This window comes from Urocitellus parryii, chromosome 7 (genome assembly GCF_045843805.1).
Source record: "Urocitellus parryii isolate mUroPar1 chromosome 7, mUroPar1.hap1, whole genome shotgun sequence".
Lineage (NCBI taxonomy): Eukaryota > Metazoa > Chordata > Mammalia > Rodentia > Sciuridae > Urocitellus > Urocitellus parryii.
In genome coordinates this window covers 47461384-47477602 of record NC_135537.1, presented here as the reverse complement: position 1 = coordinate 47477602, position 16219 = coordinate 47461384, and the positions used below count along the sequence as shown (strand labels likewise).

Sequence of the window (16219 nt, the reverse complement as noted above, 5' to 3'; positions counted from 1 at the left end):
GATCCTCCTTTCTCAAGTCTTTCAAGTTATAGGGATTATAGGCATGTGCCACCATGCCTAGCCCCCCTGTATATTTTTTGAGACAGGGTCTTGCTGAGTTGCTTAGTCTTTATAAAGTTTCTGAGACTGGCCTTGAATTTGTAATCCTCCTGCCTCAGCCTCCTGACTTTCTGGGATTACAGGCTTGTGCCACCATGCCAAAAATAGATTTTGATTGAAGTGTGTCAAATTTGGAATTCAGGTTTTGAGGTAGAAAATAGATTGGCTGTGGGTGTAATATCTTTTGGGAAAAGCTATTGCTCAGCATAAGGGCATTGACTTATGAAGAAAGTCATGAGAAAAGGTTTAAATTTAAAATGAAAATGAAAAATACTTTAGATCAATCTCTAACTTGCTAACGGTGACAGCCCTATATCTGTATCTTAAACAATCCTCAGTTCTGTGACTAATAGGACCCCAGAAATCTGATCACATCTGTCATTAAAACAGCAGATCTTTAAATTGGGGACAAGACCTGGAAAAAAAAAATCTACAAGTACGGTTGCTATAAACTTAGGTTATTGCTAGTACATTTTGTTTTGTTTTTTTTAGTGAAAAAGCCATAATTCTTTCTAAATTTAAGTGGAAAGGATTAGTTGGCATTTTTGTTTGAGAAGTCTATTGTTTTTGTGGGTTCTTTTCACTGTCTTTCAGGGCCCGCTGTTTGTTTGTTTGTTTATTTATTTATTTATGAATGACAATGGAATGGATTTCAATTCTTATTACAATATAGAGCACAATTTTTCATATCTCTGGTTGTATACAAAGTATAGTCACACCAATTCGTATCTTCATAACTGTACTTTGTTTTTTTTTTTTTTTAAAGAGTGAGTGAGAGAGGGGGGAGAGAGAGAGAGAGAGAGATTTTTAATATTTACTTTTTAGTTCTTGGCAGACACAACATCTTTGTTGGTATGTGGTGCTGAGGATCGAACCCGGGCGGCACGCACGCCAGGCGAGCGCGCTACCGCTTGAGCCACATCCCCAGCCCCATAACTGTACTTTGGATAATAATGATCATCATATCCCACCATCATTAATAACCCAATGCCCCCTCCCTTCCCCTCAGGGCCCATTCTTTGATGGTGAAAATAACAATAGAGTATTTCTTTTTGACCTATGATCTTTGGTCTGTGGTTGTCAATGTTTAGCTGTGATTATCCAGAATGGAAAGAACACATTATACTTGGGAATTTCATTTTTTTAGGTTAAAAATTTTGGTAACTATAACTTGTTTTAAAACTCCCTTTGTGACTTAAGTTTTTCCTTTTAAGTGTTGTCTAATAAAAAGCTGAGGCCTTAAGGTAAAACAAACCTAGGTTTGGGTTCTGGCACTCACTTATTGGCTGAGTGATACTGGTGAAGTTAACCTGAATTAAGCCCCAGTTTTATCATATGTAAACTGAGTTTTCCTATGTAAAGTGAGAATAATAATACATAATTCATAGATTTAAACCTGGCACTAAGTATTCAGTAAATACTTACTAGGGTGGTATGTAGTACTTTGTCATTCATTGATTTTGGCATCACAGTTTTAATTTTTAGAAAGACAATGCATCCCATGTACTACCATGTTATGTAAAACCTCAGTGAAATCTAGGGTGGTCTCTGTTTTTGTTCTGTAAATGTTTAAGTATGAATAAATAAGAACAATAAATAGCCACACATTTGGCTAGATTTTAGTGCTGTATGAGTTCAGGTCAATTCACTTTTTTCCCAGCAAATGAGTTACAAAGTAACTTTTATAGTTTTTTGCATGAAATTTTGTAGATAAAGGGTTGTACACTTGTATTTTTACTGCATTTTAAGCCTGAGAAGGATTACATTAATCTAGGAGTAGCGTTTTAGTTATTTAATAGGTTATTTCATTTTGGAAAATGTGTTCTTATGTTTTTTTCTAAGAATGAAGAATATTTGATGAAAGTTGATGCTTTATAGCATGCTTTAACATTCTTAGGAATAGTATTTATATTCAGTAAAATAACATTATCTGTCTTTTGCTTGAGTAGCTCTCAATTAATTTGAAATTGTATATTTATAACAAAAAAATGTGATAGTAATACATTCCTCCCAAGTACTCTAACATAATTTTGATCCAGTCCTTACTGCAGGTGTGGGTGTTGCTGTGTATTATTATGTAATATGGCTATGTAAATGAAGAGCCTTTCTTTACCATGGTCCTTACTTAATCGCTGTTGTGAAGTATGGTAGAAAAATATTGGTGTTTCTATAGTTCAGAATAATTGAGTATGGTTCTGGTTGATATATCAATGGGAGAAGGGACTAGGAAATTAACACTTCCTGGGCACTTTCTATATTCCTGTTGTGGGAAGAGTCCCAATTTCCTAGGGTTAATGTTAACTGTTTCCCCACCATAAAACTACATTAGTTTGGTGTTGGTATCCTTATTTTTCAGATAAGAAAACTGAAAATCATGTTAAATATATACAAATAGTAGAGTCGAAATTGGGACATAGGTCTGACTTAAAAACCATTCTCTGTATTACATTACCCCAATATTCTGTTCTCAAACTGGAAATTGTCATTTAGAAAATGAAGAGTTAGAAAATCTCCATGGTTACTTAATGTTGGCAAATTAGAATTCTTTGTGTATTTAGAAACAGGAAATGTTTTGGCATCAAATTTTGGGTCATGATATCCTGTGGCCAGTACAGTATAGAATATTAGCCTTGTCAGCAGACCTGGATATGGCATTAAGGAGCTTTGTTTTCCTGAGTCTTCTAATCAGTTTTCTGCTGCTTCATAAAATATAGTAAATATAGTTGGCTTTCCATAATTGGTGGTTCCCCATTTGTGGATTCAAGTACCTCAGATTGAAAATAAACTCTGTGTATTAAGCACGTACAGACCTCCTGCCATTGTTCCGTAAATAATACAGTGAGCATTGGGTATTATAAGTAATCTAATATTTATATAAATAGTTTGTATGAAGGTTATTAGCAAATACTATCCCATTTTATATAAGGGACATAGCAAATGTGGATTTGGGTCTCTCATGGTTACCTGGGGATGACTGGTTATTACACAGCTCTTTATGTTAACTTGAGTTTGGAACTCAAGTTTTTATGTACTTAGTCTTATTTGAGTAATATTTTCTTTAGTGACATTGTGTAGTACAGGAGCAGGAAAACCTGTTTTCTACTGCTGCTCACTAAGGCAAAGGGAAAAATTAGTGAGTGTACATGCACACACATACACACACATATGGACTGTAGAAGTTTTGGTATCTTCTCATTGTAAACATAATATTTCATTAGACATTAAGAAATAAATTATGAAGAAAAGAAACGACCTCATTCTCAGTATACTGAAACTACTTAGGAATAGTTCTTTGTTTTTGTAACTTAAGTTTAGTATCAGTTTCTTTTTCCTTTTTTTTTTTTTTGCACTACTGGGGGTTGAACCCAGAACCTTGTATATGGTAGACATTCAACCACTGAACTACATCCCCAGCTCTAGTATCAGTTTTTTAAGACAGAAAAATAGCAATCATTGCCTTAAATTAGCATAGAAAAAATGAAGTTTTTCAATGTATAATACATAAAAATATATTTCAATTTTTTTTTTTTTTTTTTTTTTTGTTTAACAGGAAGGGAAAGTAGAGTAGGGAGAGAACCAAAATCAGTGTGCTGGGCTGGGATTGTAACTCAGTGGTACAGCTCTTGCCTCGCCCCTGTGAGGTTACCTCGCTCCTGTGAGGCACTGGGTTTGATCCTCTGATCTTCAGCACTCAAAATAAAGATATTAAAAATTTAAAAAAATGGTGTGATAATGAGAGACAGTAGTGCTGCCAAAGTCTTGTGTTTTAGTTTTATTTTTAAGAACCATAGCCATTTAAGTTGAAAATTGGAATAATGGTTACTAAATTTGATGAGTTGAATACATTTATTTACCATTCTCACTAATGTTTCCTAGTAAACAAAGTGCAGACAATTTTTATATGCAATGGAGTCAAGCTATTTCATTTTGGGGATGTTGGCATAATGTATTTAATTTTATAATTGATTTTTTTTTAAATAGAGCAACATCACCATCTTGTGGCCTTCTAGAATATTGTTGCCAAAGTTTTGTTTTCATAACTAAGGGTAAATAAATTACATTATCTCTTAATGTTAGTCAAGGGTTCCAGCAAATTTGTAATTTTCAGCTTTTAACGTAAAGGAGGGTAGGGAGAGGAAAATAAAAGGACTATAATAAAATAATTTATAAAATAAAAGGATTGCAGCTTTGTAAAAGTAAGTGTTCAAGGCAAATGATCATATAAAATTAAAAAAAATGAGAGGGCTGGAATTGTGGCTCAATGGTAGAGCGCTCCCCACATGTGTGTGAGGTCCTGGGTTTGAGCCTCAGCATTACATATAAACAAATAAAATAAAGGTATTGTTAAAAAAATGAAACCATTTTCATTGGTATAGTTATGGATGATTTGTCTTATTTCACATTTTTTATGGAAAACTATATTCATAGAAATACTCCATATTTCATATTGATGTAATTTTAAGCTAAAACATCTCAGTATGTTTTGTGGCTCTAGTTCTCATTTAATAAGAAAACTAAAGCATAAAGCAGGTTGGATACCCTGACTTACTCAGCCTATTGGTGGATTTTTAAGTTTTTTTTCCTAAAACAGTGTTTTCTAAACTAGTGATTCTTGGAGGAGTGGTTTTTATATTAATTTTTACACTTCCTTTTTATTTGGAGGAGAATTTTAAAGGAAAACAAATGATGTATATGGTGGTTCATTTAAAAAAGCATCTAAAATGAATATGAGGCCATTTGGTTTTGGTGCCTAGGGTTACTTAATTATTTTTGAAATTTGATTGACTCAAATATGTATTAAATATCTCCTGTGTGCCAGGCTTTGAGGTAAGCAAGGTGGGTACAGTGGAGAGGATTTATCCTGGTGCTCTTGGAATTTAGTATCAGGAAGAAAATAAAGCTGTTTGATGACACAGAAGTTTGAAACTTGGAAACCTTGGAACTCAGAAATATTAGGACCAGAACCAGGGAGTATGTTAAATAGGAATTCTGGATAAAAATAGCTATAATTTATTATTTCCTCTGGGTCAGACATTATGCAAGTGCATTAGGTACTTTTTCTTAGTCTCAGAAGTTTGTTTTGGAATTTTATTCTGATTTTTCAGAAGTAGCATATATACTCACACAAATAAGTATGTGGAGAAGCCCTGAAATATCTCAGTGAAACAATATGTTTACTTACAAAATTCAAGAAGTTAAGCACTTACAGGTCTAGCAGGTTTTACCTACTTGGTCTTGGCAGTCTACTGCCATTTGTAACATTGTTTCTGTGAAAAACACAGAAATTTTAAAAGTCTCATTAATGTATAATTTGAAAATTCACAAAATACTTTTGCAATGTTGTGAATGTTTAGTTAGAGCTGGAATATATCTAAGTGTAATGAACTTTTCTCTTGTTTATATATTTTTGCTTGTTTATTTAATAATTCAAGTGAGCATTTTAGGTTCTTTAATTTTGTATTGGACTTTTTTGCACTGAGCCTTTGTTTTGGGCTATGGAGATAAAACCACATTGATGAAGGTGGACATGGCCTTGGAACTCAGAAATATCAGGACCAGAACCAGGGAGTATGTTAAATAGTTTTATAGTCCACCTGTATAGGATCTCTCTCTCTCTCTCTCTACTGGGGATTTAACCTAGGGGTGCTTAACCACTAAGCCACATCCCAGCCCATTTTATTTTTTATTTTGAGACAGGGTCTCACTAAGTTACTTAGGGCCTCAGCCCCCAAGTTTTTGGGATTACAGGTGTGCACCACCACACTTGGCTAGGATTTCTTTATAATGTTTTAATTAAAAGTCTCAGTTCTGTGCTATGTAAGTCTTTAGGCAAGCCCTTATCACTGAGGCTATATCATACTTTTAGAGACAGGATCTTGCTAAATTGCCCAGGCTGGCCTCAAACTAGCAATCTTCCTGGCTTAGCCTCCCCAGTAACTGAGATTATAGGTATGTATTACCACACCTTTTCCTTTGTATATGCAGCTACCACATAGCCTAAGCTCATCTGCACTATAACCATCTCTCAAGAATGTTTTCTTGACAACTCTTCACCTGTTGACTACTAAATCAGATTAGAATGCTTCTGTAATTTACTCTCTGTACATTCCTCCCTGCTAGTGAGTTTAAATTTTTTTCCTCTTCTATAGGTTTAGCTTATAATCACTTAAACATTCCCAATAAGTATATGCTGAGTAGAAGAAAAATTATCAGAAGTGACTGATATCTAGTTTGTTTTTTAATCTATTTATATTTAGTTGTCAATGAACCTTTAATTAGTTTATTTTTATATGGTGCTGAGAATGTAACCTAGTGCCTCACACATGCCAGGCAAATGCTCTACCACTGAGCTACAACCCCAGCCATATTTTTATTTTTTTGCCACATGGAAGTTTGATTCTTTTTTTGCTGAAAATATTTTTTTCACAGTTTTTTATTGGTGCCTAATAGTTGTATATAATGATGGGATATGTTGTTACATATTCATACGTACACATAATTTAAGAATATAATTTGGCCAATATCATTCCCCAGTATTTTCCAGAAAATTTTGAACTACAGGTTTAGGTCAATATTTCTTTAGAGTATGGAAGCCCAGTCCATGTTTACTGAATGATTGCACTGTTGTCTCATGGTAAATATAGAGGTCCAGGAGATAATGGGTATGAGGTGGCCAGTATTGAGCCATGTAAAAGGGAGCAGACAATTTCAGTAAAGTAGGAGGAGGGCAGCAACCAAATTGCAAGGGTAGAGGTAAGAAAAAAGGTTGGCTAAATTTTTTAAGAAGTCAGTTCGTTAAAGGATTTTTTCTCCCTGTTTGCTTGCTTGCTTTTATTTGTTTTTGTTTGTTTAGTTTTCTGTACTGGGATTGAACCCAGGAGCACTTTACCACTGACCTACAGCTGCAGCCCTTTTTATTTTTTGAGACAGGGTGTTGGTAATTTGCTGAGGCTGACTTGGAACTTATCCTAGAAGGTTAGTAAAGTGCTGTAGTGACACAACTTCAGGAAGTCTGACAGGAAATTTCAAGGCAGTGGCATGGACATTGCTAGTCGATGTTTGCCAGTTTTACTGTGAAAATCAGCAGAAAGCAGAGGGTAAAGATTTGAAAAACTTGGAGTTTGGTCTGAAAAGTGGAGTAAAACTGGAGCCAAGTAAAGTATGGTTATTAAAAAGACTAAACAGATGCTAAAGTCTTACACAGAGACAACAGGAAAGATGACTTGAGGGCATCTCAGCAATTGGCAAGACCACACCTGTCACAGGTTCATGGGTGTAAAAGTAAAAATTCCTTTGAGAAGAGACTGAAGGGTCACCTGCTTGCACTGGGGGGTCTAGGAAGTTTTCTCACCATGCTTAGCATCCAGTTACTTAGAAAGTGCTGCAGACATGGTCCCAGAAACCTTGGATAGTGCTTGAGATAGTAGCAGAACTTGATGTCTACCAAGTGGTGCTGGTTCTGCAAGAATGCAGGATGCTGGAGATAGTGGGTCATAGAAGCTGCTACTGAGATTTCTAAGGAACTCCTGGGAGGCCAAGCAAAGTGTAGTATCGTCAGAGTCACTGCTGGCTGTCACTGAGAGGGCAATAGGTGAAGATATGAGAAGGAAGCCAAAGCTACGGTGGAGACCCCTGAGATTAAGAGATGCCAGCCAGTACAGTGGAAAGTCTGCCAAAAAAGCTGCAGGAATCTAGCAGAGAAAAAGCTTAAGAGAGAGACCATGTGGGCTGCAGCCAGCAAGGATGTGAGGCAAGCTACACAAGCCCTTTGGAGAAAACACCATGACACCATGTTCCCCAGATGCTGGATGTGGAATTGTTTGTCTAGCTGGATTTTGGTTTTACTTTGCTCCTGTTTCAGGATTCTCCTGTGGAGAGATGGGGCACTGGGGCGTTCAGCAGGAAGCAGCATTTATTAGTTGTGGCATTGGCTGAGTGGATTCATATCCAAAATCTGAGCCTTGAACACAGGAGGCATTGGTTTATATTACCTCTTGTTAGTTCCTCTTGGTAGCTCTTTGTCTCCCATATAAAGTAATACACATTCTGATTGGGCATTCTGTTTCTCTACATTCAGGTCTTTTTCTTGTGCAGTTGAATAATAATGAATTTTTCTAAAACTCTATGGCAGTTTTAAAGAGTTGAACTGGACATCATCAATTTAGATATAACTGGCTATATCCTTTAAGCATAGGTTATAACCTAAATTTATTTGGACGAATAACCAATTTGCTGTAAAGTTTGTTAAAATTCGGACTTTGATTTTCCTTTTGCCACGCCCACTTTCTAAATTCTTGAACCTGAATTGATCGTATTTTTTTTTCCTTCCCCCCTCACTTCCCCCCGCTCCTGTTCTCTATCACCATATCCTAGGAACAACTGGAAGATAGTCATATTATCATACCAGTTGTTGTCCCCATGGATTTGTTATATTAAGTAGTACTAATATTGTGCTTATAAGTTGATTGGCACCCTCTTCTATTCCTCTTTGTAGTCCAAGTATTTTCTCCATGAGCAAGCTTTTTTATTTTTTTAAGTTTTTTTTTTAGTTGTAGATGAAAAAAATACCTTTATTTTATTTGTTAAAAATATTTTTAAGTGGTGATGATTATCGAACCCAGTGCCTCACGTATGCTAGGCAAGCGTTCTACCACTGAGCCACAACCCTGGCCCCGCTTTTTTTATCTTTCATGGATTTAATACCACTTGCATAAACTATAACTTCAAAATATTTCTTCTTTGTAGACCTGTTTCAGTTTTCTAACTTTTTAAGTTCCACATTTGTTGGACTAAACTGTGTGTGACACCTGGATGAGAACAGTCTTCCTTTGAACAACATGTGCAAAATGAAACTTTTATTTCTAACCTCCTCCCATAATAAGAGCAATAGCTAGGCTTTATTAGGCGGTTACTTCTTGCCACATAATCAAAGAGCTAAGTATTTTACTTGTTTTATCTTATTTAATCTTTTATTATAACATGGGGTAGATGGCTTTGCTCTTCCATTTACTGATATAGAAAATGAGCCATGGAAAAGATAGAACTTGATCACATATCTCTTAAGTGGCAGAACTGGAAATGAAGTTCAGATAGTCTTACTCTGTAGTTGGGTTTTGAAAACTTTGCCATATTATCTCCCTAAATTTGCTCCTCTTCTTTTTCCTGTCCTTATAGCACCCTCATCCACTCAAAATCTGAAATGAGAAATTTTAGCTGTTTAGATTTCTCTTTTTGTAACCCTCAGCTATTCCATGACCATCTATCTGCTCAAAGATTTTTTCTGTATCCCAAGTTCATTCCGTCATACTACCAATAATGTGGTTCTGGAAAATGAGCTCATAGTTGCCAAAATTAATTTTTTCAAAATGAAATTCTCATTATTGAGACCCATCAGTATGTATAAGTTACCTTCTGGATAAACTTTAAAGTACTATGCTTGGTTTATTTAGATTACCAGGTAAACTATTCTGATCTTTTCTGTGAATCCTTTCCTGATCCCTGAATATTAGATTATCTACTTTGTCTTGTGTGCTCCAGGTGTACTGCTTTATATTTTGCATTTATTTGGTAACTATCACACTGAAAACTATATATTTGTTTACAGGGTTGTCTTCTCACCAGACTATGAGCTCTTTGAAAGAAGGAATCACATCTTATTCATCTTTGTATCCCCAGTGTCTAGGACAGTTCCTGATACATTGTAAGTGATTAACAGTGTTTTTAAACTAACATTGTATTTAATAATCAAACTCAGTACATGTTGATAGTTAATTATATCTACCCAAACCAGTAATAACGATGATATAAAAATATGACCATGGACCTTTTAACATTTCTGAGGCATTTTCTCGTCTCTAAGATGGACAAGGTACCTCCTTGCTCACAAGAGTTATTACAATGCTAGGATTAAAGAGAAAATATATAGAACAGTATATTCTAAGGTGCCAGGCAACTTTGTTTTTAAATGAAGCAAGGGGATTAATTATATGTTGAAATTGAACATTTTATTTGTTGTATATGTTTTTAGGACAAGATGGTATTTTTTAAAAATTTTTTTAGTTGTATGGATACATAATATCTTTGTTTATTAATTTATTTTTTATGTGGTGCTGAGGATTGAACCAGTGCCTCACACATGCTAGGCAAGCACTCTGCCACTGAGCTACAGCCCCAGCCCAAGATGGTATCATTTTTTAACCAGCTTATCATGTTTTGTAGTTTAAGTTTGCAGTTACTGGTTATCAGAGGCATGTGTTCTTGAGTCTGATGATTGGTTTATGTAGAAAGGTCTATATGAAACAAAGCAAGAAGTATATTGGAGCTGGGTATCAGGGTATAGGAAGTTTAGAATAGTAGAGTGAACAGTTTAACCTAGTTGGCACCAAGTCCCAGTCTGCTTGGTGTTTTAAACTTTAAAAATTAATCTCAAATAGTTAATCCAGTGCCTGTCTCCTTTATTTTCTGCAATTACCTGAAATTATATAGCACCCTCATCCACCCAAAATGTTTAAACTATTAATGAAGTTCCTTAATTTTTTTTTTTTTAAATGTACTTCCAGATGAATTAATTTCTTCCCCTTTCCTTAGTCCCCATTTGCTGACCAGGAAGAAGTGTCTTTTTCTTGGAAGATAAATAAAACACCATCTGTTTGAAAAATAATATTTTACCCTTCTCTTCTATGATAGACTATAGAAATCACACGAATTAGTGATTTACATTTTCCTCTGTGTACTTCTTGCCTTCCATGGATTCACTTATTAAAAATGTGTAATTTGAATATGCCAGATCATATGTAACATATGGAAGTCAGTAATTAATACATAAATCTGTGAGTCAACCATTTCCAACTGAAAACTAGGTTGATACCAGCATGGTTAAAGGATTACCTGTGAATGTCTCCTGATCCCATATTCTGTCTTTTCCTAACTCCCAATGTAACTGTTATCCTGAATTTGCTTTTCCCATTATTTTCATTTTTTTAATACCGGAAATAAAATTCTTTGTTTTGAGTTGGGTGTGGTGATACACATCTGTAATCCCAGCTACTCTGGAGGCTGAGGCAGGAAGATCACAAGTCAAGGCCAGCCTTGGCAATTTAACAAGACTGTGGCTCAGAGTAAAAAATAAAAAGGGATGGGGGTGTAGCTCAGTGGAAAAAGTATCCCTGGATTCACTCCCCAGTACCACCAGCAAACACAGAAACCCAATTCTTTTTTTTTTTTTTTAAAGAGAGAGAGAGAGAATTTTTTAATATTCATTTTTCTTTAGTTTTTGGCGGACACAACATCTTTATTTGTATGTGGTTCTGAGGCTCAAACCCGGGCCGCACGCATGCCAGGCGAGCACGCTACTGTTTGAGCCATATCCCCAGCCCCAGAAACCCAATTCTTTATTTTGAGTTTCATAATCATTCTTTCTGTAGACCTTTTAAAAAATGTGTACAAATAATATCATCTTATTGAGGAAAATATAATTTATAAATTTTTATACATTTCAAGGAAAACAATGAAACATTAAAAGAAACATCTGGATATGTAAATTCATGTTCATAACTAGAAAATAATCGTGGAGACTTCTTTTGGACTGTGTAAATATTGCTATATACCATTTTTTTATCCAGAGTCCAGAAATGTAGAAAAGTCCTAAAAATGTAAAAGCATTTCAGTACATTAGTTTCTTCTGTACAAAAATGTTTCAATTAGATTCATAGAGTACTCCTTAGAAAAATGACATCCTGTCATTTGAGACTCTTTGGACTTAAGCAATTCTTCAGTATGTTCCATTTAATTTTGTGTTTGTTTTGTTATCTTTTGAGACTCAGGACCCACAGTAGCCCACATTTGTGCATTTCTTTTTCAATCATGAAACCAGTACATTTTCAAAGGAAATTCATAGCAAAAGATGAGGTTATAATAATTTCTTTCTTCTTTGTCTTTAAGATGACTTTGTTACAGAATGTTAAATCTTGAAAGTAGGACTGGATGAGAGAAAGATGTTAATGCTCAGAAGTCCAATTTGTCTTTTTTTCCCCACTTATTATTGTTCCTAAGATACATTCATGAAGTTGCCTTAAGCTATAGTTCTTTCATTTTCACTGTTGTGTAATGCTCTATTGTGAGTTAACCTAATTTATTTAACCATTTTTCTACCAATGGATATTTGAGTAGTTTGCCATTGTTTGTTATTATAAAGAATGCTTGGAACTTAACTGCAAAAATATCATATGTTTTAAAAACCAGAATTGCTTCTGGAAGGGTACTTGAATGTGCAACTTTACATGAAAATATTATATTGTTTTCTATGCAGTTTTAACAATTTAAACACTTACCAGAAATGTATTAGAGCTACCACTATTCCATAGTTTTTGCCATTATTTGATACTAGCAACATTCCTGATTTTTACTTCTAATAGGTTTTAAAATGAAATCTTGTGGGGTTTGGGGTTGTGGCTCAGTGGTAGAATGCTTGTCTAGCATTTGTGAGGCCCTGGGTTGAATTCTCAGCACCACATAATAATAAATGAATAAAATAAAGGTTCAGCAACAACTAAAACATTTTTAAAAAATGAAATCGTGTGGTCTGAAGTTCTGTTTCTCTGATGGCAGTTACAACTGCATCTTTTCATATATTTGCTGATCTTATAAGTTTCCTTGTTGGTAAAATTCTAGTTAAGGTTGTTGCCCATTTGCCCAATGTATTGTCTTTTTCTTATTCTTTGTAGGCATTTTTACATAGTTCAGATACTAATCTTTAGTTTTTTTAATTTTGCAAATATCACTAGTTTTTTTGTGTCTGGTCATTTTGTTATTTTTATTTAAAAATTTTTTCCTTATGATGTCTTATGATAAACAAGTTCTCGATTTGCAGGTAGTCAAAATATTCATTTATTCACTTTTTTTCTTAATTAATAAGTTTTGTCTCTTATTTATAAAATCCTTCTTAAGTTTTTTTTTTTTTTTTCCTAGTACTGGGGATTGAACTTGGGTGTTCTGCCACTGAGCTTTGTCCCCAGTTCTTTTTATTTTGAGCACGATCTTGGTAAATTACTGAGACTGGTACCAACTTGTCACTTCCCCAGCCTCTCAAATTGTTGGGATTAGAGATGTACATTAGTGCTCCTGGCTTGTTTAAGAAATCCTTCTATGGGGCTGGGGGTATAGCTCAGTTGGTAGAGTGATTGCGTCACATGCACAAGGCTCTGGGTTGAATCCCCAGCACAAAGAAAGAGAGGGAGGGAGGGAGGGAGGGAAGAGAAATAGGGAAGGAGGGAGGGAGGAAGGAAGGAAGGAAGGAAGGAGGGAGGGAGAAATCCTTTTATGCTGAAAGAACATAGTAGTAAACAGTAAACAGTAGTTTACTACTATAATTTCTTCCATATTCACATCATTAGGTTGCCTTTCATGTTTACATTATTAGACCATCCTGCATTTTTCGTATCACTAACTCCAGAACATTTAATTTTCCTTCTTTCTTGTGAGTTGTGTTACTACATCTGTTGCATGGGTATGCCCTTTCATTCATTGGTCTGTTTTGGAGCTTCTTTTGTTTCATTTTTTTTTTTCTCCTCAGCAGTCTTGCTGATTATTTATTTATCTTAGTGTTTTCTAAGAATTAGCTTCTTACTTTCTTGACACTTTTTGTAATCTTTTTTGTACTTCATTAGTTTTTTCTCTCTAATCTTCTTTTATTGAGTTTATTCTGCCATTCTTTTTATCTTTCTCATCAATTTTCAACCTTTATTTTCCTAATAAAAGTCTTTTGTTGTTGTTTTGTACTGGAGTTTAGGCCCAGGGGTACTCTATCAATAAACTACTTCCCAGCCCTTTTTTATTTTTCTTTTGAGATGGGGTCTTTCTAAGTTGCCAAGGCTGGACTTGAACTTGTGATCTTCCTGCCTCAGCCTCCCTGAGTGGCTGGGATTATAGGCTTGTGCCACCACACCCAGCCTAGTATACAGACTTTTCTCCAAGTGTAACTTTTCCCATATTCTACAAAGTTTTATACTTTTTTTTTGTTATTATTTAGTTCTTTGAATTTTTAAAATAATTCTCCTGAGCCCTGAAACATTAGAAGGGCTTTAGAATTCTATTTGCCTATTTAAGATGTCTTTTGTTATTGATTTTAACCTAATTGTATTATGGTCCCATATGGTATTTGAAATTTAGTTGAGATTTCCATTGTTGCTCTATGGGTAAATTTTGGGGGGTAGTTCTTAAGAAGAATGTTTATTTTCTAATAATTGGGTATGAGATTCTCCTATGTCAATAAATCCTATTTATTCATTATTAGTTTTTTGGGGCACTATTGAACTATGATTAATTGAGATGTTGTGAAATCTTCTATACGATGGTTAAATTTGTCAATTTTCTTCCTATAGTTCTTATAGTCAAGGGTTACCCACAATAGATGGTGACTTTTGCCTTGAATGGTTAGAGATTTGATAAAGCACAGGATATAAAGTCAATTTGGTCAATCTTCCCTTTCACCATCAATTGAGGGAGCAGTATATTTCTAATACTAAACTTGAGGGCTGGATTATTTTCAGGTTTCTATGACTTGGGTACGGAGCTGGAGTCTTGATCTTTTTTTGCCCTCTGTCCTTTCAGACTTCTTCCATTGGCCTTTATTCCCTCCATCTCCTGACCACACTAAAGTTCTCACTTTCCCTTTTGGGATACTCACCCTTGTTTGCTTTATTTTATTTTTATTAGATGATTCCGGTTTAGCTGGGGCTACTTTCCCCCTTGAAGGAGATTGCTTTGCTCTACCTTAGTGCTGAAATCAAGCAGGATTAGCACTTTGCTTCATGTACGCCTGTTGGTAGAGAAGCTAGTTTCAGAGGTTTAGAAGTTGGAGAGTGACAGTCTTTTGTCTTTCTGTTTCATTTTTCCAGATATTTCTCGCTTACTCTGTCCTTCATGCATCCTGGTCTGATTTCTGACAAAAGTGACTTGAATTCCTATCTGAGATGACTCACTTCCTGTTCTTAACCATTTTGTTTTGGTTTTCTTCACTTGGTCAGTTTGGATGTTTCTCCTAAGGCCAGCATTCTAATTTTGGTTTACCTATCTGATACTGCAATTTCTACTGTTCCTTCTATAGCTGCTCTTCTACCACTACTTCTGCACCCAAGTCAGCAGGCTTTGCCCATCAAAAGAATTTGCTCAACCTGGACTAGGAGGTGCCAGCAGAAGTCACCTTTCTTAGAGTACTCTGAAGCTTCAAATTCAGTTTGGATGTTCTGGAGAGACCTCTATCATCACATCTATAATCTTCCTGAGAGTAATCAACTTTGGAGTTCCACAGCCAAATGTCTCTGCTGTCATATCATCCTAATTGTTGGTGCTTCCTCTTTGATTATTCTTTCTCCTAGAGTACACCCCTTTCATAGGCTGTATCATAGTTTTTACTATCTCAGTTATCGTAGAAATCTCTACATTATAGTCTCCATAATGATCATGACATTTGCCTTCAAAATTATCACCACTTACAGGAGGATGGATAATCCTCAAAGCTACTTATGGCAGGATAGGCTCTATCTTGGCCCCAAACCCAATTATTTCTATCTTTATCCCATGCATGATTAGCAGCATAGACTTACTTTGTTACATTCTACCCCTTCATTGAGACTCAGGACACTAAGCATGGAATCCAGATCCTCAAACTTAGCATATTCAAAGCCTTTCAATGTCTCTCAGTTGCTGGGTTCATGTGGTAAATGTACTGATATTTAATCCTCTAAAGAATCCCTTAATGGAATTTTCTGTCATATCATCACAAGTCAGATTCTATAGAAAAAGGTGTCAGTTTGGAAAAGTGACTATGGTTGATATTGGATTTCCAAAGAGCCTGTGGAGCAGTAAGTAGGTTGCAGAGGTCAATTAGAGATGCCCAATAAATGTCTGTTTTCATTATTGTGCCAGTGGTTGAAACAGTTGAAACATCATCTGATGTTTTATCACTTCATCTGACTGGTTTGGGACCTATGCTTTTCCACCAGTGCTACCACCAACTGGAGGTCTATTAGGGAGATAGTCATTCTTTTTTATTCTTTTCTTGTTGAAAAGAGAGAGAATTGGGAGAGAGATGCTTAGATGATATTTTATTTTAAAGTATACA

General features: G+C 35.2%; 1 protein-coding gene across 4 annotated transcripts in view; it reads left to right on the top strand.

Moving 5' to 3' along the window:
* Wwp1 (WW domain containing E3 ubiquitin protein ligase 1) overlaps positions 1–16219 on the top strand; it is a 104205-nt gene that overhangs the window by 8772 nt on the left and 79214 nt on the right. For 3 of the 4 annotated variants that reach the window (XM_026381689.2, XM_026381756.2, XM_026381564.2), the window contains exon 2: positions 9704–9799. The exons of the other annotated variant lie outside the window; for it this stretch is intronic. The gene's annotated coding sequence lies outside the window, so the exon portion shown is untranslated. The remainder of the gene's footprint in view (positions 1–9703; positions 9800–16219) is intronic. 4 annotated transcript variants of the gene reach the window in all.